This window comes from Cherax quadricarinatus, chromosome 15, assembly GCF_038502225.1.
Source record: "Cherax quadricarinatus isolate ZL_2023a chromosome 15, ASM3850222v1, whole genome shotgun sequence".
In the NCBI taxonomy this organism is placed as follows: Eukaryota; Metazoa; Arthropoda; class Malacostraca; order Decapoda; family Parastacidae; genus Cherax; species Cherax quadricarinatus.
The window spans coordinates 33,298,554-33,325,698 of NC_091306.1; the positions used below are offsets into that span (position 1 = coordinate 33,298,554).

Here is a 27,145-nt window from a genome sequence, read left to right on the forward strand (position 1 = left end):
GGGAAAGACGAGGATACCCTGGGGAAGAGGGAAAGGGAGAATATCTGAAGGCGGACAGATAGACTCCTGGACACATGGACCTGGGAAAGACGAGGATACTGGTTGTTGGGGCAAACCTTGGGGAAGTGAGGAAAGGAGAACATCTGAGGGGACACAGATGGACTCCTGGACACATGAACCTGGGAAAGGCGAGGATACCTTGGGAGAGTGGGAAAGGGAGAATATCCGAAGGCGGACAGATGGACTCCTGGACACATGGACCTGGGAAAGACGAGGATACTGGTTATTGAGGTAGACCTTGGGGAAGTGAGGAAAGGAGAATATCTGAGGGGGCACAGATGGACTCCTGGACACATGGACCTGGGGAAAGCTTCAAAAACACAGTAAATGGATGGGTGGACCTTAAAGACGAACCACTGGCCTCCACGTGGCAAGGTCTGGTAACTCAGAAATAACTCTGAGGCTGAAGTGGTAGCAAATAATAATAATGACAATTTCGATTTCTTGTAAACTGACATGTGATTATTTTATATTTTGAAACAAGGAAGCAGATTTTTACCAATTTTCTGATAACACATGGATGTTCTCTCACACACGACACTCCATGTTTTGGGCTCGACATGGTTTGTCAGTATATTAAAGCATAATAGGTTGGTAGACAGCAACCACCCAGGGAAGTACTACCGTCCTGCCAGATGACTGTGAAACAGAAACCTGTAACTGATTTCCATGATGTTAGGATTGCTGGTGTCTTTTTCTGTCTCATAAACACGCTAGATAACAGGGATATCTTGCTACTCCTACTTTCACTTTGGTCACACTTCACAGACACGCACATATATATATATATATATATATATATATATATATATATATATATATATATATATATATATATATATATATATATACATCTAGGTTTTTTCTCCTTTTTCTAAATAGCTCTTGTTCTTCTTTATTTCTTCTATTGTCCATGTAGAAGTGGAAAAGAATCTTTCCTCCGTAAGCCATGCGTGTCGTATGAGGCGACTAAAATGCCGGGAGCAATGGGCTAGTACCCCCTTCTCCTGTAAATATTTACTAAAAAAGAGAAGAAGAAAAACTTTATAAAACTGGGATGCTTGAATGTGCGTGGATGTAGTGCGGATGACAAGAAACAGATGATTGCTGATGTTATGAATGAAAAGAAGTTGGATGTCCTGGCCCTAAGCGAAACAAAGCTGAAGGGGGTAGGGGAGTTTCGGTAGGGAGAAATAAATGGGATTAAATCTGGAGTATCTGAGAGAGTTAGAGCAAAGGAAGGGGTAGCAGTAATGTTGAAGGATCAGTTATGGAAGGAGAAAAGAGAATATGAATGTGTAAATTCAAGAATTATGTGGATTAAAGTAAAGGTTGGATGCGAAAAGTGGGTCATAATAAGTGTGTATGCACCTGGAGAAGAGAGGAATGTAGAGGAGAGAGAGAGATTTTGGAAGATGTTAAGTGAATGTATTGGAGCCTTTGAACCAAGTGAGAGCGTAATTGTGGTAGGGGACCTGAATGCTAAAGTAAGAGAAACTTTTAGAGAGGGTGTGGTAGGTAAGTTTGGGGTGCCAGGTGTAAATGATAATGGGAGCCCTTTGATTGAACTTTGTATAGAAAGGGGTTTAGTTATAGGTAATACATATTTTAGGAAAAAGAGGAAAAATAAGTATACAAGATATGATGTAGGGCGAAATGACAGTAGTTTGTTGGATTATGTATTGGTGGATAAAAGACTGTTGAGTAGACTTCAGGATGTACATGTTCATAGAGGGGCCACAGATATATCAGATAACTTTTGGTAAGGTCTTCAACACAGTTCCTTACAGGAGATTAGTGCAGAAGCTAGAGGATCAGGCGCGTATAACAGGAAGGGCACTGCAGTGGATTAGAGAATACCTGACAGGGAGACAACAACGAGTCATGGTACGAGATGATGTATCACGAGCGGAGTCCCATAGGAGTCGGTCCTCGGACCAGTACTATTTCTGGTCTATGTGAATGACATGATGGAATGGTTAGACTCAGAAGTGTCCCTGTTCGCCGATAATGTGAAGTTAATGAGGGGAATTAAATCAAATGATAATCAAGCAGGACTTCAAAGAGACCTGGACAGGCAGGACACCGGGTCCAGCAACTGGCTTCTCGAATTTAACCCTGCCAACTGCACAGTCATGAAGATCGGGGAAGGGCAACGAAGGCCGCAGACGGAGTATAGGCTAGGTGGCCAAAGACTGCAAACCTCGCTCAAGGAGAAAGAACTTGGGGTGATAACACCGAGCATGTCTCCAGAAGCACACATTAACCAGATAACTGCTGCAGCACATGGGCGCCTAGCAAACCTGTGAATAGTCGTTCAAGACACTGTACACCGTGTACGTCAGGCCCATACTGGAATATGCAGCACCTGTTTGGAACCCACACTTAATCAAGCACGTTTAGTTCCAGAGCTAAGGGGAATGTCCTAAGAAAAATCGTTAAGGGAAATCGGCCTGACAACAATGAAGGACAGGAGGGTTAGGGGAGACATGATAACAACATACAAAGTACTGCGTGGAATAGACAAGGTGAACAGAGACAGGATGTTCCAGAGAGGGGATACAGAAACAAGGGGTCACAATTGGAAGTTGAAGAAACAGATGAGTCAAAGGGATGTTAGGAAGTATTTCTTCAGTCAAAGAGTAGTCAGGAAGTGGAATAGCCTAGCAAGTGATGTAGTGAAGGCAGGAATCTCATATAGCTTTAAGATGAGGTATGATAAAGCTCATGGAGCAGGGAGAGAGAGGACCTAGTAGCACTCAGTGAAGAGACGGGGCCAGGAGCTGAGTATCGACCCCTGCAACCATAATTAGGTGAGTACAATTAGGTGAGTACAATTAGGTGAGTACAATTAGGTGAGTACAGGGTGGAAAGAGACAGGATGTGCCAAAGATGGGACACAGCAACAAGGGGTTACAGTTGGAAGCTGAAGACTCAGATGAACCACAGGGATGTTAGGAAGTATTTCTTCAGTCACAGAGTTGTCAGGAAGTGGAATAGCTTGGGTAGTGATGTAGTGGAGGCAGGATCCATACATAGCTTTAAGAAGAGGTATGATGAAGCTCACGAAGAGTGACCAAGTAGCGGCCAGTTGAAGAGGCGGGACCAGGAGCTGTGATTCGACCCCCGCAACCACAACTAGGTGAGTACACCTAGGTGTAAACTGCAGTGATCGATGGTGTCAGAATAAGTTTTGTTAAGTAAAAGGACACAAGTACAACTAATGTGACATATTTTTGTGGCAACGTTTCGCTCTCTAGCAGCTTCATCAAGCTGTTACAACACATGGACACAGAGGGTATATATAGGCATAGAATGAGGTGTAGTACTAGTGGTAGTAGTAGTAATAATATTAGTAGTAGTAGTAGTAGTGATACAATATGGTAGAACAATCAACTTGCACATGGGTAAAAGATTATAAAAGTTATTACTTCAGTAGCAGAAATATTTGTCTAACCTATTTTTATGCAACCCAAGTAATAACTTTTATAACCTTATACTCATGTGCAAGTTGATTGTTCTACCATATTGTATAACTAATACTACTACTACTACCACTAGTATTACACCTCACGCTATGTCCCTCTGTGTCCATGTATTGTTTGTAACGGCTTGACAAAGCTCCTGGAGAGCGAAACGTTGCCACAATAAAATGTCACATTAGTTGCATTTGTATCCTTTTACTTAACATATTGTGGGTAATTCTTCCAATATTAATACAGAATAAGTGTTACTCCAAGACAGAGGATGACACAGATGTACATAGATGACTGACAACCACACGTTTTCTCTCTGCACCAACATTTGTTTTAGAAGCCATTGTTAATTACGTTTTACCTAATATATTAATAATAACAACACACAAAATCCTCAAAGTCCAGGGACAATTGAGAAGTGAATGATGAGTGTATGTATGAGTGAGTAGATAATAAAGTGAGGCAGATGACCTACGACTCAGGGAAAAATGAAGAAGACAGGTCTTGGATGGTGCCACTATGGAACCTACCAAACAAGAATCAATGTTACCTGACTTGACTCGATACTACATAAGATAACCAGACATTTTCACTACCAACAAATTTCGAAATAACAGACTTTTATTAATTTTTGTTCGATAATTAGAGCGTTTATCCGGCTATTTTTTTTGTCCGAAATTGGTGAAATCAGTTAATGAGGAGCTGTACTGTATAGCAGCTGTGTGCTAACGTATCAATATAGTTGTTATCAGCTAATTTTGACTATCATCTTTACTATATAGACGCTCATTCAAAAGAGTATTGGTCGGGGAAGAGCATTCTTAATGACTGGCACTGCTTTATGAAATCTTAATAATAATATTAATAATAATAATAATAATATACACCCGAGAGGTGTATCTCACAGTGTATGTGTTGAATTTACTTTAATCCCCATTTTAGAGATCAAAATTTTCTTAACTGGTTGTGAACAGGTTACATACAGTGTCATTAACTCTGGTGTATCAGACAGACTTCATACACATCACAACACTAGTAGGTGGTGGTAGTGGTGGTGGTGGTAGTGGTGGTGGTAGTGGTGGTGGTGGTAGTGGTGGTGGTGAAAAAACACATAATAACAGAGAGGAACTCTCACCTGTGAAACAAGCTTCTTCATTCAATAGTTACTTTCTACGATTGTGTCTTTTTCCTTACTAGCTGTGTGGCATATATCTGTGCAACATAGTGCACCACACTGGTTCTGTGTTACTGTACTTGTCTTCTGAGTTATTGTATTGCTCTTCTGTGTTTCAGCACTATTCTTATGTATTACTGTACTGTACTGTTCTTCTCTGTTACTGCACTGTACTGTTCTTGTGTATTTCTGTATTATACTTGTTTTGTGTATTTTAGCATTGTTATTGTGATTTGATTTTCTTGTGTTGCTGTATTTTCTTGTTATACTGTTTTATGTTATACTTGTGTTTTATGTGTTATTATGTTGTTATTACGTTGTTTTATATGTCATACTTTTTAATGTGTTACTATGCAATTCTTACATGTTACTGTACTTGTCTTTCATGTTAGTGTACTTACTGTAAGTCAGTGTTGGTGCGTGTTGCTCTACCAATTTTGTGTATGTCTTTACTACTCTCGTTTGATGACATGCTGCCTGTATTCTTGAGGTAAGCTAAAGGTTCTGCTCTGCTATATACACCAAACACATCAAACATTCTTACTGTGCACTACTCAACAGTGTCTCCCACACTGTGCACTACACAACAGTGTCTCCCACACTGTGCACTACTCAACAGTGTCTCCCACTACTACTCTCGTTTGATGACATGCTGCCTGTATTCTTGAGGTAAGCTAAAGGTTCTGCTCTGCTATATACACCAAACACATCAAACATTCTTACTGTGCACTACTCAACAGTGTCTCCCACACTGTGCACTACACAACAGTGTCTCCCACACTGTGCACTACTCAACAGTGTCTCCCACTACTACTCTCGTTTGATGACATGCTGGCTGTATTCTTGAGGTAAGCTAAAGGTTCTGCTCTGCTATATACACCAAACACATCAAACATTCTTACTGTGCACTACTCAACAGTGTCTCCCACACTGTGCACTACACAACAGTGTCTCCCACACTGTGCACTACTCAACAGTGTCTCCCACTACTACTCTCGTTTGATGACATGCTGGCTGTATTCTTGAGGTAAGCTAAAGGTTCTGCTCTGCTATATACACCAAACACATCAAACATTCTTACTGTGCACTACTCAACAGTGTCTCCCACACTGCACTACTCAACAGTGTCTCACACACTGCACTACTCAACAGTGTCTCCCACACTGTGCACTACACAACAGTGTCTCCCACACTGTGCACTACTCAACAGTGTCTCCCACTACTACTCTCGTTTGATGACATGCTGGCTGTATTCTTGATGTAAGCTAAAGGTTCTGCTCTGCTATATACACCAAACACATCAAACATTCTTACTGTGCACTACTCAACAGTGTCTCCCACACTGTGCACTACTCAACAGTGTCTCCCACACTGTGAACTACACAACAGTGTCTCCCACACTGTGAACTACTCAACAGTGTCTCCCACACTGTGAACTACACAACAGTGTCTCCCACACTGTGAACTACACAACAGTGTCTCCCACACTGTGAACTACACAACAGTGTCTCCCACACTGTGAACTACTCAACAGTGTCTCCCACACTGTGAACTACTCAACAGTGTCTCCCACACTGTGAACTACTCAACAGTGTCTCCCACACTGTGAACTACTCAACAGTGTCTCCCACACTGTGAACTACTCAACAGTGTCTCCCACACTGTGCACTACACAACAGTGTCTCCCACACTGTGCACTACACAACAGTGTCTCCCACACTGTGCACTACACAACAGTGTCTCCCACACTGTGCACTACTCAACAGTGTCTCCCACACTGTGCACTACACAACAGTGTCTCCCACACTGTGCACTACACAACAGTGTCTCCCACACTGTGCACTACACAACAGTGTCTCCCACACTGTGCACTACACAACAGTGTCTCCCACACTGTGCACTACTCAACAGTGTCTCCCACACTGTGCACTACACAACAGTGTCTCCCACACTGTGCACTACACAACAGTGTCTCCCACACTGTGCACTACTCAACAGTGTCTCCCACACTGTGCACTACACAACAGTGTCTCCCACACTGTGCACTACACAACAGTGTCTCCCACACTGTGCACTACACAACAGTGTCTCCCACACTGTGCACTACTCAACAGTGTCTCCCACACTGTGCACTACATAACAGTGTCTCCCACACTGTGCACTACTCAACAGTGTCTCCCACACTGCACTACTCAACAGTGTCTCCCACACTGCACTACTCAACAATGTCTCCCACACTGTGCACTACACAACAGTGTCTCCCACACAGTGCACTACTCAACAGTGTCTCCCACACTGCACTACTCAACAGTGTCTCCCACACTGCAATACTAAACAGTGTCTCCCACACTGCACTACTCAACAGTGTCTCCCACACTGTGCGCCTAGCAAACCTGTGAATAGTCGTTCAAGACACTGTACACGGTGTACGTCAGGCCCATACTGGAATATGCAGCACCTGTTTGGAACCCACACTTAATTAAGCACGTTTAGTTCCAGAGCTAAGGGGAATGTCCTAAGAAAAATCGTTAAGGGAAATCGGCCTGACAACACTGAAGGACAGGAGGGTTAGGGGAGACATGATAACAACATACAAAATACTGCGTGGAATAGACAAGGTGGACAGACACAGTATGTTCCAGAGAGGGGACACAGAAACAAGGGGTCACAAATGGAAGTTGAAGACCCAGATGAGTCAAAGGGATGTTAGGAAGTATTTCTTCAGTCAAAGAGTAGTCAGGAAGTGGAATAGCCTAGCAAGTGATGTAGTGAAGGCAGGAATCTCATATAGCTTTAAGATGAGGTATGATAAAGCTCATGGAGCAGGGAGAGAGAGGACCTAGTAGCATTCATTGAAGAGACGGGGCCAATAGCTGAGTATCAACCCCTGCAACCATAATTAGGTGAGTACAATTAGGTGAGTACAATTAGGTGAGTACAATTAGGTGAGAACAGGGTGGAAAGAGACAGGATGTGCCAAAGATGGGACACAGCAACAAGGGGTTACAGTTGGAAGCTAAAGACTCAGATGAACCACAGAGATGTTAGGAAGTATTTCTTCAGTCACAGAGTTGTCAGGAAGTGGAATAGCTTGGGTAGTGATGTAGTGGAGGCAGGATCCATACATAGCTTTAAGAAGAGGTATGACGAAGCTCACGGGGCAGGAAGAGTGACGAAGTAGCGGCCAGTTGAAGAGGCGGGACCAGGAGCTGTGACTCGATCCCCGGAACCACAACTAGGTGAGTACAACTGCGTGAGTACACCTAGGTGAGTACACCTAGGTGAGTACACCTAGGTGTAAACTGCAGTGATCGATAGTGTCAGAAGAAGTTTTGTTAAGTAAAAGGACACAAGTACAACTAATGTGACATATTATTGTGGCAACGTTTCGCTCTCTAGCAGCTTCATCAAGCTGTTACAACAACACATGGACACAGAGGGTATATATAGGCATACAATGAGGTGTAGTACTAGTGGTAGTAGTTGCGTGTTGCTGTACAAATTTTGTGTATGTCTTTACTACTCTCGTTTGATGACATGCTGGCTGTATTCTTGAGGTAAGCTAAAGGTTCTGCTCTGCTATATACACCAAACACATCAAACATTCTTACTGTGCCCTACTCAACAGTATCTCCCACACTGTGCACTACACAACAGTGTCTCCCACACTGTGCACTACTCAACAGTGTCCCCCACTACTACTCTCGTTTGATGACATGCTGGCTGTATTCTTGAGGTAAGCTAAAGGTTCTGCTCTGCTATATACACCAAACACATCAAACATTCTTACTGTGCACTACTCAACAGTGTCTCCCACACTGTGCACTACACAACAGTGTCTCCCACACTGTGCACTACTCAACAGTGTCTCCCACTACTACTCTCGTTTGATGACATGCTGGCTGTATTCTAGAGGTAAGCTAAAGGTTCTGCTCTGCTTTATACACCAAACACATCAAACATTCTTACTGTGCCCTACTCAACAGTGTCTCCCACACTGTGCACTACACAACAGTGTCTCCCACACTGTGCACTACTCAACAGTGTCTCCCACTACTACTCTCGTTTGATGACATGCTGCCTGTATTCTTGAGGTAAGCTAAAGGTTCTGCTCTGCTATATACACCAAACACATCAAACATTCTTACTGTGCACTACTCAACAGTGTCTCCCACACTGTGCACTACACAACAGTGTCTCCCACACTGTGCACTACTCAACAGTGTCTCGCACTACTACTCTCGTTTGATGACATGCTGGCTGTATTCTTGAGGTAAGCTAAAGGTTCTGCTCTGCTATATACACCAAACACATCAAACTTTCTTACTGTGCACTACTCAACAGTGTCTCCCACACTGTGCACTACACAACAGTGTCTCCCACACTGTGCACTACTCAACAGTGTCTCCCACTACTACTCTCGTTTGATGACATGCTGGCTGTATTCTTGAGGTAAGCTAAAGGTTCTGCTCTGCTATATACACCAAACACATCAAACATTCTTACTGTGAACTACTCAACAGTATCTCCCACACTGTGCACTACACAACAGTGTCTCCCACACTGTGCACTACTCAACAGTGTCTCCCACTACTACTCTCGTTTGATGACATGCTGCCTGTATTCTTGAGGTAAGCTAAAGGTTCTGCTCTGCTATATACACCAAACACATCAAACATTCTTACTGTGCACTACTCAACAGTGTCTCCCACACTGTTCACTACACAACAGTGTCTCCCACACTGTGCACTACTCAACAGTGTCTCCCACTACTACTCTCGTTTGATGACATGCTGGCTGTATTCTTGAGGTAAGCTAAAGGTTCTGCTCTGCTATATACACCAAACACATCAAACATTCTTACTGTGAACTACTCAACAGTATCTCCCACACTGTGCACTACACAACAGTGTCTCCCACACTCTGCACTACACAACTGTGTCTCAAAAATAAATAACAAAAAGGCACAATACCGTGACTGGAACGATACACAAATAACCCGCACATAAAAGACAGAAGCATACGACGACGTTTCGGTCCGACTTGGACCATTGACAAAGTCGCACTACTCAACAGTGTTTCCCGCACTGTGCACTACACAACAGTGTCTCCCACACTGTGCACTACTAAACAGTGTCTCCCACACTGTGCACTACACAACAGTGTCTCCCACACAGTGCACTACACAACAGTGTCTCCCACACTGTGCACTACTCAACAGTGTCTCCCACACTCTGCACTACACAACTGTGTCTCAAAAATAAATAACAAAAAGGCACAATACCGTGACTGGAACGATACACAAATAACCCGCACATAAAAGACAGAAGCATACGACGACGTTTCGGTCCGACTTGGACCATTGACAAAGTCGCACTACTCAACAGTGTTTCCCGCACTGTGCACTACACAACAGTGTCTCCCACACTGTGCACTACTCAACAGTGTCTCCCACACTGCACTACTCAACAGTGTCTCACACACTGCACTACTCAACAGTGTCTCCCACACTGTGCACTACACAACAGTGTCTCCCACACTGTGCACTACTCAACAGTGTCTCCCACTACTACTCTCGTTTGATGACATGCTGGCTGTATTCTTGAGGTAAGCTAAAGGTTCTGCTCTGCTATATACACCAAACACATCAAACATTCTTACTGTGCACTACTCAACAGTGTCTCCCACACTGTGAACTACTCAACAGTGTCTCCCACACTGTACACTACTCAACAGTGTCTCCCACACTGTGCACTACATAACAGTGTCTCCCACACTGTGCACTACTCAACAGTGTCTCCCACACTGCACTACTCAACAGTGTCTCCCACACTGCACTACTCAACAGTGTCTCCCACACTGTGCACTACACAACAGTGTCTCCCACACTGTGCACTACTCAACAATGTCTCCCACACTGCACTACTCAACAGTGTCTCCCACACTGCAATACTAAACAGTGTCTCCCACACTGCACTACTCAACAGTGTCTCCCACACTGTGCACTACTCAACAGTATCTCCCACACTGTGCACTACACAACAGTGTCTCCCACACTGCACTACTCAGCAGTGTCTCCCACACTGCACTACTCAACCGTGTCTCCCACACTGTGCACTACACAACAGTGTCTCCCACACTGTGCACTACACAACAGTGTGTCCCACACTGTGCACTACACAACAGTGTGTCCCACACTGTGCACTACACAACAGTGTCTCCCACACTGCACTACTCAGCAGTGTCTCCCACACTGCACTACTCAACAGTGTCTCCCACACTGCACTACTCAACAGTGTCTCCCACACTGTGCACTACACAACAGTGTGTCCCACACTGTGCACTACACAACAGTGTCTCCCACACTGCACTACTCAGCAGTGTCTCCTACACTGTGCACTACTCAACAGTGTCTCCCACACTGTGCACTACACAACAGTGTCTCCCACACTGTGCACTACACAACAGTGTCTCCCACACTGCACTACTCAGCAGTGTCTCCCACACTGCACTACTCAGCAGTGTCTCCTACACTGTGCACTACTCAACAGTGTCTCCCACACTGTGCACTACACAACAGTGTCTCCCACACTGTGCACTACTCAACAGTGTCTCCCACACTGCACTACTCAACAGTGTCTCCTACACTGTGCACTACTCAACAGTGTCTCCCACACTGTGCACTACACAACAGTGTCTCCCACACTGTGCACTACACAACAGTGTCTCCCACACTGCACTACTCAGCAGTGTCTCCTACACTGTGCACTACTCAACAGTGTCTCCCACACTGTGCACTACACAACAGTGTCTCCCACACTGTGCACTACACAACAGTGTCTCCCACACTGCACTACTCAGCAGTGTCTCCCACACTGCACTACTCAGCAGTGTCTCCTACACTGTGCACTACTCAACAGTGTCTCCCACACTGTGCACTACACAACAGTGTCTCCCACACTGTGCACTACTCAACAGTGTCTCCCACACTGCACTACTCAGCAGTGTCTCCCACACTGTGCACTACACAACAGTGTCTCCCACACTGTGCACTACTCAACAGTGTCTCCCACACTGGTATTCATGTCTCTTGCATCACTCAACATTCCAAACACATTCTTTAACATCTCCCAGTATCCCTATTTTTTATATGTACTTTCCTCAATTTCAAAATATTAATCGAAATAAACCTATCCATAATACACACCAAAAATCAGTAACTCTCAGGAAATAATCTCGACCATCATAATAGTCTCAATCTGACTACCAGAAAAATTTCGACAGCCAATCCAGCAACCTGGTTCATTGTCTCATTGTTACTGTCTCCAGTACTGCTTTTTTTGCAATGATTTCTTGCTCTAATACACATTTGAATTCCTAGTACCATAAGTTTTGTTCTTTGCAAAAAGTATTTCTTTTGCATTTTAACTATTGTTAAATAGTGTTCGTCATAAATATATTTTACAACTCGAACACTGTGTGCGGCTTTCATCTGTTTCACTAGCACCGGCTGCAGCCTAAGTTAGACTAGCACCGGCTGCAGCCTAAGTTAGACTAGCACCGGCTGCAGCCTAAGTTAGACTAGCACCGGCTGCAGCCTAAGTTAGACTAGCACCGGCTGCAGCCTAAGTTAGACTAGCACCGGCTGCAGCCTAAGTTAGACTAGCACCGGGTGCAGCCTAAGTTAGACTAGCGTAGAGATAGCAGACTAATTATTTTAGAAATTCTTGTGTGTTTACAGCGAAAAAATGCAGATAAATGTTTCAACCTGTTATGCAGACGTAACTTTTGTACAATGCTTCAGTAGCTACAACAATCTTCATGTTTCCTCCAAACAAGACTTAAGTCACTATGGTTCAGTATCTATGGTAGTTTTATAGGTTTCCTTCCAGCGGGACTGAAGTCACTTTAGTTCAGTAGTTACGGAAGTTTCAGAGGTATTCTGAAAGTCATTATACGTTATTCGTTTAATAGATACTTTAGTATTAAAGACATCTTCCCAACTAAGTTAGTCTCTGTGGTTACAATATCTTCAACAGATTCAAGAGCATAATTATGTAACCTTCTTGTATTTAAAAGACCTTCATAGTGAGATAAGTTTTAATGACAGAAAAATCATTGACCATCACAAACATTAAACAATAACTCACCCAAAAAAATACAAATTCGGGAGATCTGATTTAGTGACAAATACAATTTTGTGAGAGCATCTTACAGGCTGTCCGACACGTCTCCTTGTTAATGTCTCAGATAAACTTCCATTAATGAAAATCATCTAATGTATAAGTACAGTGCTAGTCAAGGCATTATGCCGCCCCTCCCCCACACACGTACCAAAATGCAAAGATTATAATATATATGCACACTTTCTGACTTTTTTTACGTATAATCACGTCCCTCAGCCGTGTACGAAGACTCTCACACAAATTCTTCAGGGTTTGGGGAGGTATATTATTCCATGCCTCATGTACAGCAGCCTCCAGCCGCGGGTTTGGCACGCGTGCCAAACCCGGCACGCCAACGACTCTGGTCTCATCTCAAAAAAAAAGCGACATTTATCACGTATCCTTTCCAAGAAAAGCGGGGAAATAGTCCGTCAATTCGAAAGATCATTCCACCATTTTTCGTGAAACTGTGCAGATAACATTAATCAGGTGCTAGTTTACATGGTCTGATTTCAGTTTAATTAAGGTTCATCGTGCAGTTCGTACTACTAACCACAACACCGGTTTTCCCTCTTATTTTCATATATACGGTTAATATATGTATATCACTATTATAAATTCTATTTGCATCCTGCCCTTTACAGATTGTACAGGATGACGACCACCGGCCAAGAAACAATGTTATTCAAATGAAGAAGATATTAGAGATTTTAAGAATACTGGACTGAAAAAAACTGTCATGATTAAGAAAGATAATAAAGTATTATGCTTTTTCTGTTCTGAATCAGTTGTTTGTAGAACATCTTCTGTGAAGACACATTTAGAGACTGTTCATAAAAACTTAAGCAAGAAAACTGAGCAAGAACAAAGGGAATTGATTTCTCGTGAACTGAGCAAGACGAAAAACAGTCTGATACCTTGTGAAAATTTATTTCGGGTAGGCCTAGTTCCAACTTAGTTGCTGCTAACTTTGAGGTCACCAAAGTTATTGATCAACATGGAAAGCCACTTAGTGATGGAGAGTATATTGAATAGTTAGAATGTGCTCCTATTCTTTTTGACAATCTTCCAGAAAAGGAAAAGATTATTCAGCGCATTAAAGATTTGTCTGTGAGTAGATAAACCGTTAAGGATAAGATACTTAAGCTGGAGAGGAATCCAGCGGAACAGTTAACAAAGAATTTGGCTTCATGTAGGTTCTTTTCCGTGTTAATGACAGCACAGACATTACATCATCAGCTAGGATGAGAGCACAGACATTACATCATCAGCTAGGATGACAGCACAGACATTACATCATCAGCTAGGATGACAGCACAGACATTACATCATCAGCTAGGATGACAGCACAGACATTACATCATCAGCTAGGCCAGTAATTTTTTCTCGATTTTGTAGTGATGACGAAATGTGCGGAAGAGATGATTAATCTTGTAACACTACCCGAGTGTACCACTGAGGTTGTAACACTACCTGAGTGTACCACTGGGGTTGTAACACTACCTGAGCGTACCACTGAGGTTGTAACACTACCTGAGCGTACCACTGAGGTTGTAACACTACCTGAGCGTACCACTGAGGTTGTAACACTAACTGAGGTACCACTGGTGTTGTAACACTACCTGAGTGTACCACTGAGGTTGTAACACTACCTGAGCGTACCACTGGGGTTGTAACACTACCTGAGGGTACCACTGAGGTTGTAACACTACCTGAGCGTACCACTGGGGTTGTAACACTACCTATGTGTACCACTGGGGTTGTAACACTACCTGAGCGTACCACTGAGGTTGTAACACTACCTGAGCGTACCACTGAGTTTGTAACACTACCTGAGTGTACCACTGGGGTTGTAACACTACCTGAGCGTACCACTGGGGTTGTAACACTACCTGAGTGTACCACTGAGGTTGTAACACTACCTGAGGTACCACTGAGGTTGTAACACTACCTGAGCGTACCACTGAGTTTGTAACACTACCTGAGTGTACCACTGGGGTTGTAACACTACCTGAAGTACCACTGGTGTTGTAACACTAACTGAGTGTACCACTGGGGTTGTAACACTACCTGAGTGTACCACTGGGGTTGTAACACTACCTGAGTGTACCACTGAGGTTGTAACACTACCTGAGCGTACCACTGAGGTTGTAACACTACCTGAGTGTACAACTGAGGTTGTAACACTACCTGAGTGTACCACTGGGGTTGTAACACTACCTGAGTGTACCACTGAGGTTGTAACACTACCTGAGCGTACCACTGAGGTTGTAACACTACCTGAGTGTACAACTGAGGTTGTAACACTACCTGAGTGTACCACTGGGGTTGTAACACTGCCTGAGCGTACCACTGAGGTTGTAACACTACCTGAGCGTACCACTGAGGTTGTAACACTACCTGAGCGTACCACTGAGGTTGTAACACTACCTGAGTGTGCCACTGAGGTTGTAACACTACCTGAGTGTACCACTGAGGTTGTAACACTACCTGAGGTACCACTGAGGCTGTAACACTACCTGAGGTACCACTGAGGTTGTAACACTACCTGAGCGTACCACTGAGGTTGTAACACTACCTGAGGTACCACTGAGGTTGTAACACTACCTGAGGTACCACTGAGGTTGTAACACTACCAGAGGTACCACTGAGGTTGTAACACTACCTGAGGTACCACTGAGGTTGTAACACTACCTGAGGTACCACTGAGGTTGTAACACTACCTGAGGTACCACTGAGGTTGTAACACTACCTGAGGTACCACTGAGGTTGTAACACTACCTGAGCGTACCACTGAGGTTGTAACACTACCTGAGGTACCACTGAGGTTGTAACACTACCTGAGGTACCACTGAGGTTGTAACACTACCTGAGGTACCACTGAGGTTGTAACACTACCTGAGGTACCACTGAGGTTGTAACGTTACCTGAGGTACCACTGAGGTTGTAACACTACCTGAGGTACCACTGAGGTTGTAACACTACCCGAGGTACCACTGAGGTTGTAACACTACCTGAGGTACCACTGAGGTTGTAACACTACCCGAGGTACCACTGAGGTTGTAACACTACCTCAGCGTACCACTTGGGTTGTAACATTACCTGAGGTACCACTGAGGTTGTAACACTACCCGAGGTACCACTGAGGTTGTAACACTACCTCAGCGTACCACTTGGGTTGTAACACTACCTGAGGTACCACTGAGGTTGTAACACTACCCGAGGTACCACTGAGGTTGTAACACTACCTCAGCGTACCACTTGGGTTGTAACACTACCCGAGGTACCACTGAGGTTGTAACACTACCTCAGCGTACCACTTGGGTTGTAACACTACCTGAGGTACCACTGAGGTTGTAACACTACCTGAGGTACCACTGAGGTTGTAACACTACCTCAGCGTACCACTTGGGTTGTAACACTACCTGAGGTACCACTGGGGCTGAAATATGTAAAGCAGTTATGAACGAATTATCTATTCGACAAATTGACATTTCAAAAGTAGTATCCGTTACAACAGATGGTGCACCCAGCATGATAGGTAAGGTTACAACAGATGGTGCACCCAGCATGATAAGTAAGGTTACAACAGATGGTGCACCCAGCATGATAAGTAAGGTTACAACAGATGGTGCACCCAGCATGATAAGTAAGGTTACAACAGATGGTGCACCCAGCATGATAAGTAAGGTTACAACAGATGGTGCACCCAGCATGATAAGTAAGGTTACAACAGGTGGTGCACCCAGCATGATAGGTAAGGTTACAACAGATGGTGCACCCAGCATGATAAGTAAGGTTACAACAGATGGTGCACCCAGCATGATAAGTAAGGTTACAACAGATGGTGCACCCAGCATGATAAGTAAGGTTACAACAGATGGTGCACCCAGCATGATAGGTAAGGTTACAACAGATGGTGCACCCAGCATGATAAGTAAGGTTACAACAGATGGTGCACCCAGCATGATAAGTAAGGTTACAACAGATGGTGCACCCAGCATGATAGGTAAGGTTACAACAGATGGTGCACCCAGCATGATAAGTAAGGTTACAACAGATGGTGCACCCAGCATGATAAGTAAGGTTACAACAGATGGTGCACTCAGCATGATAAGTAAGGTTACAACAGATGGTGCACCCAGCATGATAAGTAAGGTTACAACAGATGGTGCACCCAGCATGATAGGTAACGTTACAACAGATGGTGCACCCAGCATGATAAGTAAGGTTACAACAGATGGTGCACCCAGCATGATAAGTAAGGTTACAACAGATGGTGCACCCAGCATGATAGGTAAGGTTACAACAGATGGTGCACCCAGCATGATAAGTAAGGTTACAACAGATGGTGCACCCAGCATGATAAGTAAGGTTACAACAGATGGTGCACCCAGCATGATAAGTAAGGTTACAACAGATGGTGCACCCAGCATGATAAGTAAGGTTACAACAGATGGTGCACCCAGCATGATAGGTAAGGTTACAACAGATGGTGCACCCAGCATGATAAGTAAGGTTACAACAGATGGTGCACCCAGCATGATAAGTAAGGTTACAACAGATGGTGCACCCAGCATGATAGGTAAGGTTACAACAGATGGTGCACCCAGCATGATAAGTAAGGTTACAACAGATGGTGCACCCAGCATGATAAGTAAGGTTACAACAGATGGTGCACCCAGAATGATAAGTTAGGTTACAACAGATGGTGCACCCAGAATGATAAGTAAGGTTACAACAGATGGTGCACCCAGCATGATAAGTAAGGTTACAACAGATGGTGCACCCAGCATGATAGGTAAGGTTACAACAGATGGTGCACCCAGAATGATAAGTAAGGTTACAACAGATGGTGCACCCAGAATGATAAGTTAGGTTACAACAGATGGTGCACCCAGAATGATAAATAAGGTTACAACAGATGGTGCACCCAGCATGATAAGTAAGGTTACAACAGATGGTGCACCCAGCATGATAAGTAAGGTTACAACGGATGGTGCACCCAGCATGATAAGTAAGGTTACAACAGATGGTGCACCCAGCATGATAAGTAAGGTTACAACAGATGGTGCACCCAGCATGATAAGTAAAGTTACAACAGATGGTGCACCCAGCATGATAAGTAAGGTTACAACAGATGGTGCACCCAGCATGATAAGTAAGGTTACAACAGATCGTGCACCCAGCATGATAAGTAAGGTAACAACAGATGGTGCACCCAGCATGATAGGTAAGGTTACAACAGATGGTGCACCCAGCATGATAGGTAAGGTTACAACAGATGGTGCACCCAGCATGATAAGTAAGGTTGGAACAGATGGTGCTCCCAGCATGATAAGTAAGGTTACAACAGATGGTGCACCCAGCATGATAAGTAAGGTTACAACAGATGGTGCACCCAGCATGATAAGTAAGGTTACAACAGATGGTGCACCCAGCATGATAAGTAAGGTTACACCGGATGGTACACCCAGCATAATAAGTAAGGTTACAACAGATGGTGCACCCAGCATGATAAGTAAGGTTACAACCGATGGTGAACCCAGCCTGATAAGTAAGGTTACAACAGATGGTGCACCCAGCATGATAAGTAAGGTTACAACAGATGGTGCACCCACAACGATAAGTAAGGTTAAAACAGATGGTGCACCCAGCATGATAAGTAAGGTTACAACGGATGGTGCACCCAGCATGATAAGTAAGGTTACAACAGATGGTGCACCCAGCATGATAAGTAACGATACAACGGATGGTGCACCCAGCATGATAAGTAAGGTTACAACAGATGGTGCACCCAGCATGATAGGTAAGGTTACAACAGATGGTGCACCCAGCATGATAAGTAAGGTTACAACAGATGGTGCACCCAGCATGATAAGTAAGGTTACAACAGATGGTGCACCCAGCATGATAAGTAAGGTTACAACAGATGGTGCACCCAGCATGATAAGTAAGGTTACAACGGATGGTGCACCCAGCATGATAAGTAAGGTTACAACAGATGGTGCACCCAGCATGATAAGTAAGGTTACAACAGATGGTGCACCCAGCATGATAAGTAAGGTTACAACAGATGGTTCACCCAGCACGATAAGTAAGGTTACAATAGATGGTGCACCCAGCATGATAAGTAAGGTTACAACGGATGGTGCACCCAGCATGAAAAGTAAGGTTACAACAGATGGTGCACCCAGCATGATAAGAAAGGTTACAACGGATGGTGCACCCAGCATGATAAGTAAGGTTACAACAGATGGTGCACCCAGCATGATAGGTAAGGTTACAACAGGTGGTGCATCCAGCATGATAAGTAAGGTTACAACAGATGGTGCACCCAGCATGATAGGTAAGGTTACAACAGATGGTGCACCCTGCATGATAAGTAAGGTTACAACAGATGGTGCACCCAGCATGATAAGTAAGGTTACAACAGATGGTGCACCCAGCATGATAAGTAAGGTTACAACAGATGGTGCACCCAGCGTGATAAGTAAGGTTATAACAGATGGTGCACCCAGCATGATAAGTAAGGTTACAACGGATGGTGCACCCAGCATGATAAGTAAGGTTGGAACAGATGGTGCGCCCAGCATGATAAGTAAGGTTACAACAGATGGTGCACCCAGCATGATAAGTAAGGTTACAACAGATGGTGCACCCAGCATGATAAGTAAGGTTACAACAGATCGTGCACCCAGCATGATAAGTAAGGTTACAACGGATGGTACACCCAGCATGATAAGTAAGGTTACAACAGATGGTGCACCCAGCATGATAAGTAAGGTTACAACAGATGGTGCACCCAGCATGATAAGTAAGGTTACAACAGATGGTGCACCCAGCATGATAAGTAAGGTTACAACAGATGGTGCACCCAGCATGATAAGTAAGGTTACAACAGATGGTGCACCCAGCATGATAAGTAAGGTTACAACAGATGGTGCACCCAGCATGATAAGTAAGGTTACAACAGATGGTGCACCCAGCATGATAAGTAAGGTTACAACAGATGGTGCACCCAGCATCATAGGTAAGTTTACAACAGATGGTGCACCCAGCATGATAGGTAAGGTTACAACAGATGGTGCACCCAGCATGATAAGTAAGGTTGGAACAGATGGTGCGCCCAGCATGATAAGTAAGGTTACAACAGATGGTGCACACAGCATGATAAGTAAGGTTACAACAGATGGTGCACCCAGCATGATAAGTAAGGTTACAACAGATGGTGCACCCAGCATGATAAGTAAGGTTACAACGGATGGTACACCCAGCATGATAAGAAAGGTTACAACAGATGGTGCACCCAGCATGATAAATAAGGTTACAACCGATGGTGAACCCAGCATGATAAGTAAGGTTACAACAGATGGTGCACCCAGCATGATAAGTAAGGTTACAACAGATGGTGCACCCACCACGATAAGTAAGGTTACAACAGATGGTGCACCCAGCATGATAAGTAAGGTTACAACGGATGGTGCACCCAGCATGATAAGTAAGGTTACAACAGATGGTGCACCCAGCATGATAAGTAACGTTACAACGGATGGTGCACCCAGCATGATAAGTAAGGTTACAACAGATGCTGCACCCAGCATGATAGGTAAGGTTACAACAGATGGTGCACCCAGCATGATAAGTAAGGTTACAACAGACGGTGCACCCAGCATGATAAGTAAGGTTACAACAGATGGTGCACCCAGCATGACAAGTAAGGTTACAACAGATACTGCACCCAGCATGATAAGTAAGGTTACAACGGATGGTGCACCCAGCATGATAAGTAAGGTTACAACAGATGGTGCACCCAGCATGATAAGAAAGGTTACAACAGATGGTGCACCCTGAATGATAAGTAAGGTTACAACAGATGGTGCACCCAGCAAGATAGTTAAGGTTACAACAGATGGTGCACCCAGCATGATAAGAAAGGTTACAACAGATGGTGAACCCAGCATGATAAGTAAGGTTACAACATATGGTGCACCCAGCATGATAAGTAAGGTTACAACAGATGGTGCACCCAGCATGATGAGTAAGGTTACAACAGATGGTGCACCCAGCATGATAAGTAAGGTTACAACAGATGGTGCACCCAGCATGATAAGTAAGGTTACAACAGATGGTGCACCCAGAATGATAAGTAAGGTTACAACAGATGGTGCACCCAGCATGATAAGTAAGGTTACAACAGATGGTGCACCCAGCATGATAAGTAAGGTAACAACAGATGGTGCACCCAGCATGATAGGTAAGGTTACAACAGATGGTGCACCCAGCATGATAGGTAAGGTTACAACAGATGGTGCACCCAGCATGATAAGTAAGGTTGGAACAGATGGTGCGCCCAGCATGATAAGTAAGGTTACAACAGATGGTGCACCCAGCATGATAAGTAAGGTTACAACAGATGGTGCACCCAGCATGATAAGTAAGGTTACACCGGATGGTACACCCAGCATAATAAGTAAGGTTACAACAGATGGTGCACCCAGCATGATAAGTAAGGTTACAACCGATGGTGAACCCAGCATGATAAGTAAGGTTACAACAGATGGTGCACCCAGCATGATAAGTAAGGTTACAACAGATGGTGCACCCACCACGATAAGTAAGGTTAAAACAGATGGTGCACCCAGCATGATAAGTAAGGTTACAACGGATGGTGCACCCAGCATGATAAGTAAGGTTACAACAGATGGTGCACCCAGCATGATAAGTAACGTTACAACGGATGGTGCACCCAGCATGATAAGTAAGGTTACAACAGATGGTGCACCCAGCATGATAGGTAAGGTTACAACAGATGGTGCACCCAGCATGATAAGTAAGGTTACAACAGATGGTGCACCCAGCATGATAAGTAAGGTTACAACAGATGGTGCACCCAGCATGATAAGTAAGGTTACAACAGATGGTGCACCCAGCATGATAAGTAAGGTTACAACGGATGGTGCACCCAGCATGATAAGTAAGGTTACAACAGATGGTGCACACAGCATGATAAGAAAGGTTACAACAGATGGTGCACCCAGCATGATAAGTAAGGTTACAACAGATGGTGCACCCAGCATGATTAGTAAGGTTACAACAGATGGTTCACCCAGCACGATAAGTAAGGTTACAATAGATGGTGCACCCAGCATGATAAGTAAGGTTACAACGGATGGTGCACCCAGCATGAAAAGTAAGGTTACAACAGATGGTGCACCAAGCATGATAAGAAAGGTTACAACAGATGGTGCACCCAGCATGATAAGTAAGGTTACAACAGATGGTGCACCCAGCATGATAGGTAAGGTTACAACAGGTGGTGCATACAGCATGATAAGTAAGGTTACAACAGATGGTGCACCCAGCATGATAGGTAAGGTTACAACAGATGGTGCACCCTGCATGATAAGTAAGGTTACAACAGATGGTGCACCCAGCATGATAAGTAAGGTTACAACAGATGGTGCACCCAGCATGATAAGTAAGGTTACAACAGATGGTGCACCCAGCATGATAAGTAAGGTTACAACAGATGGTGCACCCAGCATGATAAGTAAGGTTACAACGGATGGTGCACCCAGCATGATAAGTAAGGTTGGAACAGATGGTGCGCCCAGCATGATAAGTAAGGTTACAACAGATGGTGCACCCAGCATGATAAGTAAGGTTACAACAGATGGTGCACCCAGCATGATAAGTAAGGTTACAACAGATGGTGCACCCAGCATGATAAGTAAGGTTACAACAGATGGTACACCCAGCATGATAAGTAAGGTTACAACAGATGGTGCACCCAGCATGATAAGTAAGGTTACAACAGATGGTGCACCCAGCATGATAAGTAAGGTTACAACAGATGGTGCACCCAGCATGATAAGTAAGGTTACAACAGATGGTGCACCCAGCATGATAAGTAAGGTTACAACAGATGGTGCGCCCAGCATGATAAGTAAGGTTACAACAGATGGTGCACCCAGCATGATAAGTAAGGTTACAACAGATGGTGCACCCAGCATGATAAGTAAGGTTACAACAGATGGTGCACCCAGCATGATAGGTAAGGTTACAACAGATGGTGCACCCAGCATGATAGGTAAGGTTACAACAGATGGTGCACCCAGCATGATAAGTAAGGTTACAACAGATGGTGCACCCAGCATGATAAGTAAGGTTACAACGGATGGTGCACCCAGCATGATAAGTAAGGTTGGAACAGATGGTGCGCCCAGCATGATAAGTAAGGTTACAACAGATGGTGCACCCAGCATGATAAGTAAGGTTACAACAGATGGTGCACCCAGCATGATAAGTAAGGTTACAACAGATGGTGCACCCAGCATGATAAGTAAGGTTACAACAGATGGTACACCCAGCATGATAAGTAAGGTTACAACAGATGGTGCACCCAGCATGATAAGTAAGGTTACAACAGATGGTGCACCCAGCATGATAAGTAAGGTTACAACAGATGGTGCACCCAGCATGATAAGTAAGGTTACAACAGATGGTGCACCCAGCATGATAAGTAAGGTTACAACAGATGGTGCGCCCAGCATGATAAGTAAGGTTACAACAGATGGTGCACCCAGCATGATAAGTAAGGTTACAACAGATGGTGCACCCAGCATGATAAGTAAGGTTACAACAGATGGTGCACCCAGCATGATAGGTAAGGTTACAACAGATGGTGCACCCAGCATGATAGGTAAGGTTACAACAGATGGTGCACCCAGCATGATAAGTAAGGTTGGAACAGATGGTGCGCCCAGCATGATAAGTAAGGTTACAACAGATGGTGCACACAGCATGATAAGTAAGGTTACAACAGATGGTGCACCCAGCATGATAAGTAAGGTTACAACAGATGGTGCACCCAGCATGATAAGTAAGGTTACAACGGATGGTACACCCTGCATGATAAGAAAGGTTACAACAGATGGTGCACCCAGCATGATAAGTAAGGTTACAACCGATGGTGAACCCAGCATGATAAGTAAGGTTACAACAGATGGTGCACCCAGCATGATAAGTAAGGTTACAACAGATGGTGCACCCTCCACGATAAGTAAGGTTACAACAGATGGTGCACCCAGCATGATAAGTAAGGTTACAACGGATGGTGCACCCAGCATGATAAGTAAGGTTACAACAGATGGTGCACCCAGCATGATAAGTAACGTTACAACGGATGGTGCACCCAGCATGATAAGTAAGGTTACAACAGATGCTGCACCCAGCATGATAGGTAAGGTTACAACAGATGGTGCACCCAGCATGATAAGTAAGGTTACAACAGATGGTGCACCCAGCATGATAAGTAAGGTTACAACAGATGGTGCACCCAGCATGACAAGTAAGGTTACAACAGATGGTGCACCCAGCATGATAAGTAAGGTTACAACGGATGGTGCACCCAGCATGATAAGTAAGGTTACAACAAATGGTGCACCCAGCATGATAAGAAAGGTTACAACAGATGGTGCACCCAGCAGGATAAGTAAGGTTACAACAGATGGTGCACCCAGCATGATAAGTAAGGTTACAACAGATGGTTCACCCAGCACGATAAGTAAGGTTACAACAGATGGTGAACCCAGCATGATAAGTAAGGTTACAACGGATGGTGCACCCAGCATGATAAGTAAGGTTACAACAGATGGTGCACCCAGCATGATAAGAAAGGTTACAACGGATGGTGCACCCAGCATGATAAGTAAGGTTACAACAGATGGTGCACCCAGCATGATAGGTAAGGTTACAACAGGTGGTGCACCCAGCATGATAAGTAAGGTTACAACAGATGGTGCACCCAGCATGATAGGTAAGGTTACAACAGATGGTGCACCCTGCATGATAAGTAAGGTTACAACAGATGGTGCACCCAGCATGATAAGTAAGGTTACAACAGATGGTGCACCCAGCATGATAAGTAAGGTTACAACAGATGGTGCACCCAGAATGATAAGTAAGGTTACAACGGATGGTGCACCCAGCATGATAAGTAAGGTTTCAACAGATGGTGCACCCAGCATGAAAAGTAAGGTTACAACAGATGGTGCACCCAGCATGATAAGTAAGGTTACAACAGATGTTGCACCCAGCATGATAAGTAAGGTTACAACAGACGGTGCACCCAGCACGATAAGTAAGGTTACAAGAGATGGTGCACCCAGCATGATAAGTAAGGTTACAACAGATGGTGCACCCAGCGTAAGTAAGATTACAACGGATGTTGCACCCAGCATGATAAGTATGGTTACAACAGATGGTGCACCCAGCATGATAAGTAAGGTTACAACAGATGGTGCACCCAGCATGATAAGTAAGGTTACAACGGATGGTGCACCCAGCATGATAAATAAGGTTACAACAGATGGTGCACCCAGCATGATAAGTAAGGTTACAACAGATGGTGCACCCAGCATGATAAGTAAGGTTACAACAGATGGTGCACCCAGTATGATAAGTAAGGTTACAACAGATGGTGCACCCAGCATGATAGGTAAGGTTACAACAGATGGTGCACCCAGCATGATAAGTAAGGTTACAACAGATGGTGCACCCAGCATGATAGGTAAGGTTACAACAGATGGTGCACCCAGCATGATAAGTAAGGTTACAACAGATGGCGCACCCAGCATGATAGGTAAGGTTACAACAGATGGTGCACCCAGCATGATAGGTAAGGTTACAACAGATGGTGCACCCAGCATGATAAGTAAGGTTACAACAGATGGTGCACCCAGCATGATATGTAAGGTTACAACAGATGGTGCACCCAGCATGATAAGTAAGGTTACAACAGATGGTGCACCCAGCATGATAGGTAAGGTTACAACAGATGGTGCACCCAGCATGATAAGTAAGGTTACAATAGATGGTGCACCCAGCATGATAGGTAAGGTTACAACAGATGGTGCACCCAGCATGATAAGTAAGGTTACAACAGATGATGCACCCAGCATGATAAGTAAGGTTACAACAGATGGTGCACCCAGCATGATAAGTAAGGTTACAACAGATGGTGCACCCAGCATGATAAGTAAGGTTACAACAGATAGTGCACCCAGCACGATAAGTAAGGTTACAACAGGTGGTGCACCCAGCATGATAAGTAAGGTTACAACAGATGGTGCACCCAGCATGATAAGTAAGGTTACAACAGATGGTGCACCCAGCATGATAAGTAAGGTTACAACAGATGGTGCACCCAGCATGATAAGTAAGGTTACAACAGATGGTGCACCCAGCATGATAAGTAAGGTTACAACAGATGGTGCACCCAGCATGATAGTTAAGGTTACAACAGATGGTGCACCCAGCATGATAAGAAAGGTTACAACAGATGGTGCACCCAGCACGATAAGTAAGGTTACAACATATGGTGCACCCAGCATGATAAGTAAGGTTACAACAGATGGTGCACCCAGCATGATGAGTAAGGTTACAACAGATGGTGCACCCAGCATGATAAGTAAGGTTACAACAGATGGTGCACCCAGCATGATAGGTAAGGTTACAACGGATGGTGCACCCAGCATGATAAGTAAGGTTACAACAGATGGTGCACCCAGCATGATAAGTAAGGTTACAACAGATGGTGCACCCAGCATGATAAGTAAGGTTACAACAGATGGTGCACCCAGCATGATAGTTAAGGTTACAACAGATGGTGCACCCAGTATGATAAGTAAGGTTACAACAAATGGTGCACCCAGCACGATAAGTAAGGTTACAATAGATGGTGCACCCAGCATGATAAGTAAGGTTACAACAGATGGTGCACCCAGCATGATAAGTAAGGTTACAACAGATGGTGCACCCAGCATGATAAGTAAGGTTACAACGGATGGTGCACCCAGCATGATAAATAAGGTTACAACAGATGGTGCACCCAGCATGATAAGTAAGGTTACAACAGATGGTGCACCCAGTATGATAAGTAAGGTTACAACAGATGGTGCACCCAGCATGATAGGTAAGGTTACAACAGATGGTGCACCCAGCATGATAAGTAAGGTTACAACAGATGGTGCACCCAGCATGATAGGTAAGGTTACAACAGATGGTGCACCCAGCATGATAAGTAAGGTTACAACAGATGGCGCACCCAGCATGATAGGTAAGGTTACAACAGATGGTGCACCCAGCATGATAGGTAAGGTTACAACAGATTGTGCACCCAGCATGATAAGTAAGGTTACAACAGATGGTGCACCCAGCATGATATGTAAGGTTACAACAGATGGTGCACCCAGCATGATAAGTAA

General features: G+C 44.3%; 1 pseudogene; it reads left to right on the forward strand.

Annotated features, from left to right (window-relative positions):
• The first annotated feature begins 1,776 nt into the window (after window positions 1-1,776).
• Window positions 1,777-14,123, forward strand: LOC138852744 (uncharacterized; annotated as a pseudogene).
• The last annotated feature ends 13,022 nt before the right edge of the window (window positions 14,124-27,145 follow it).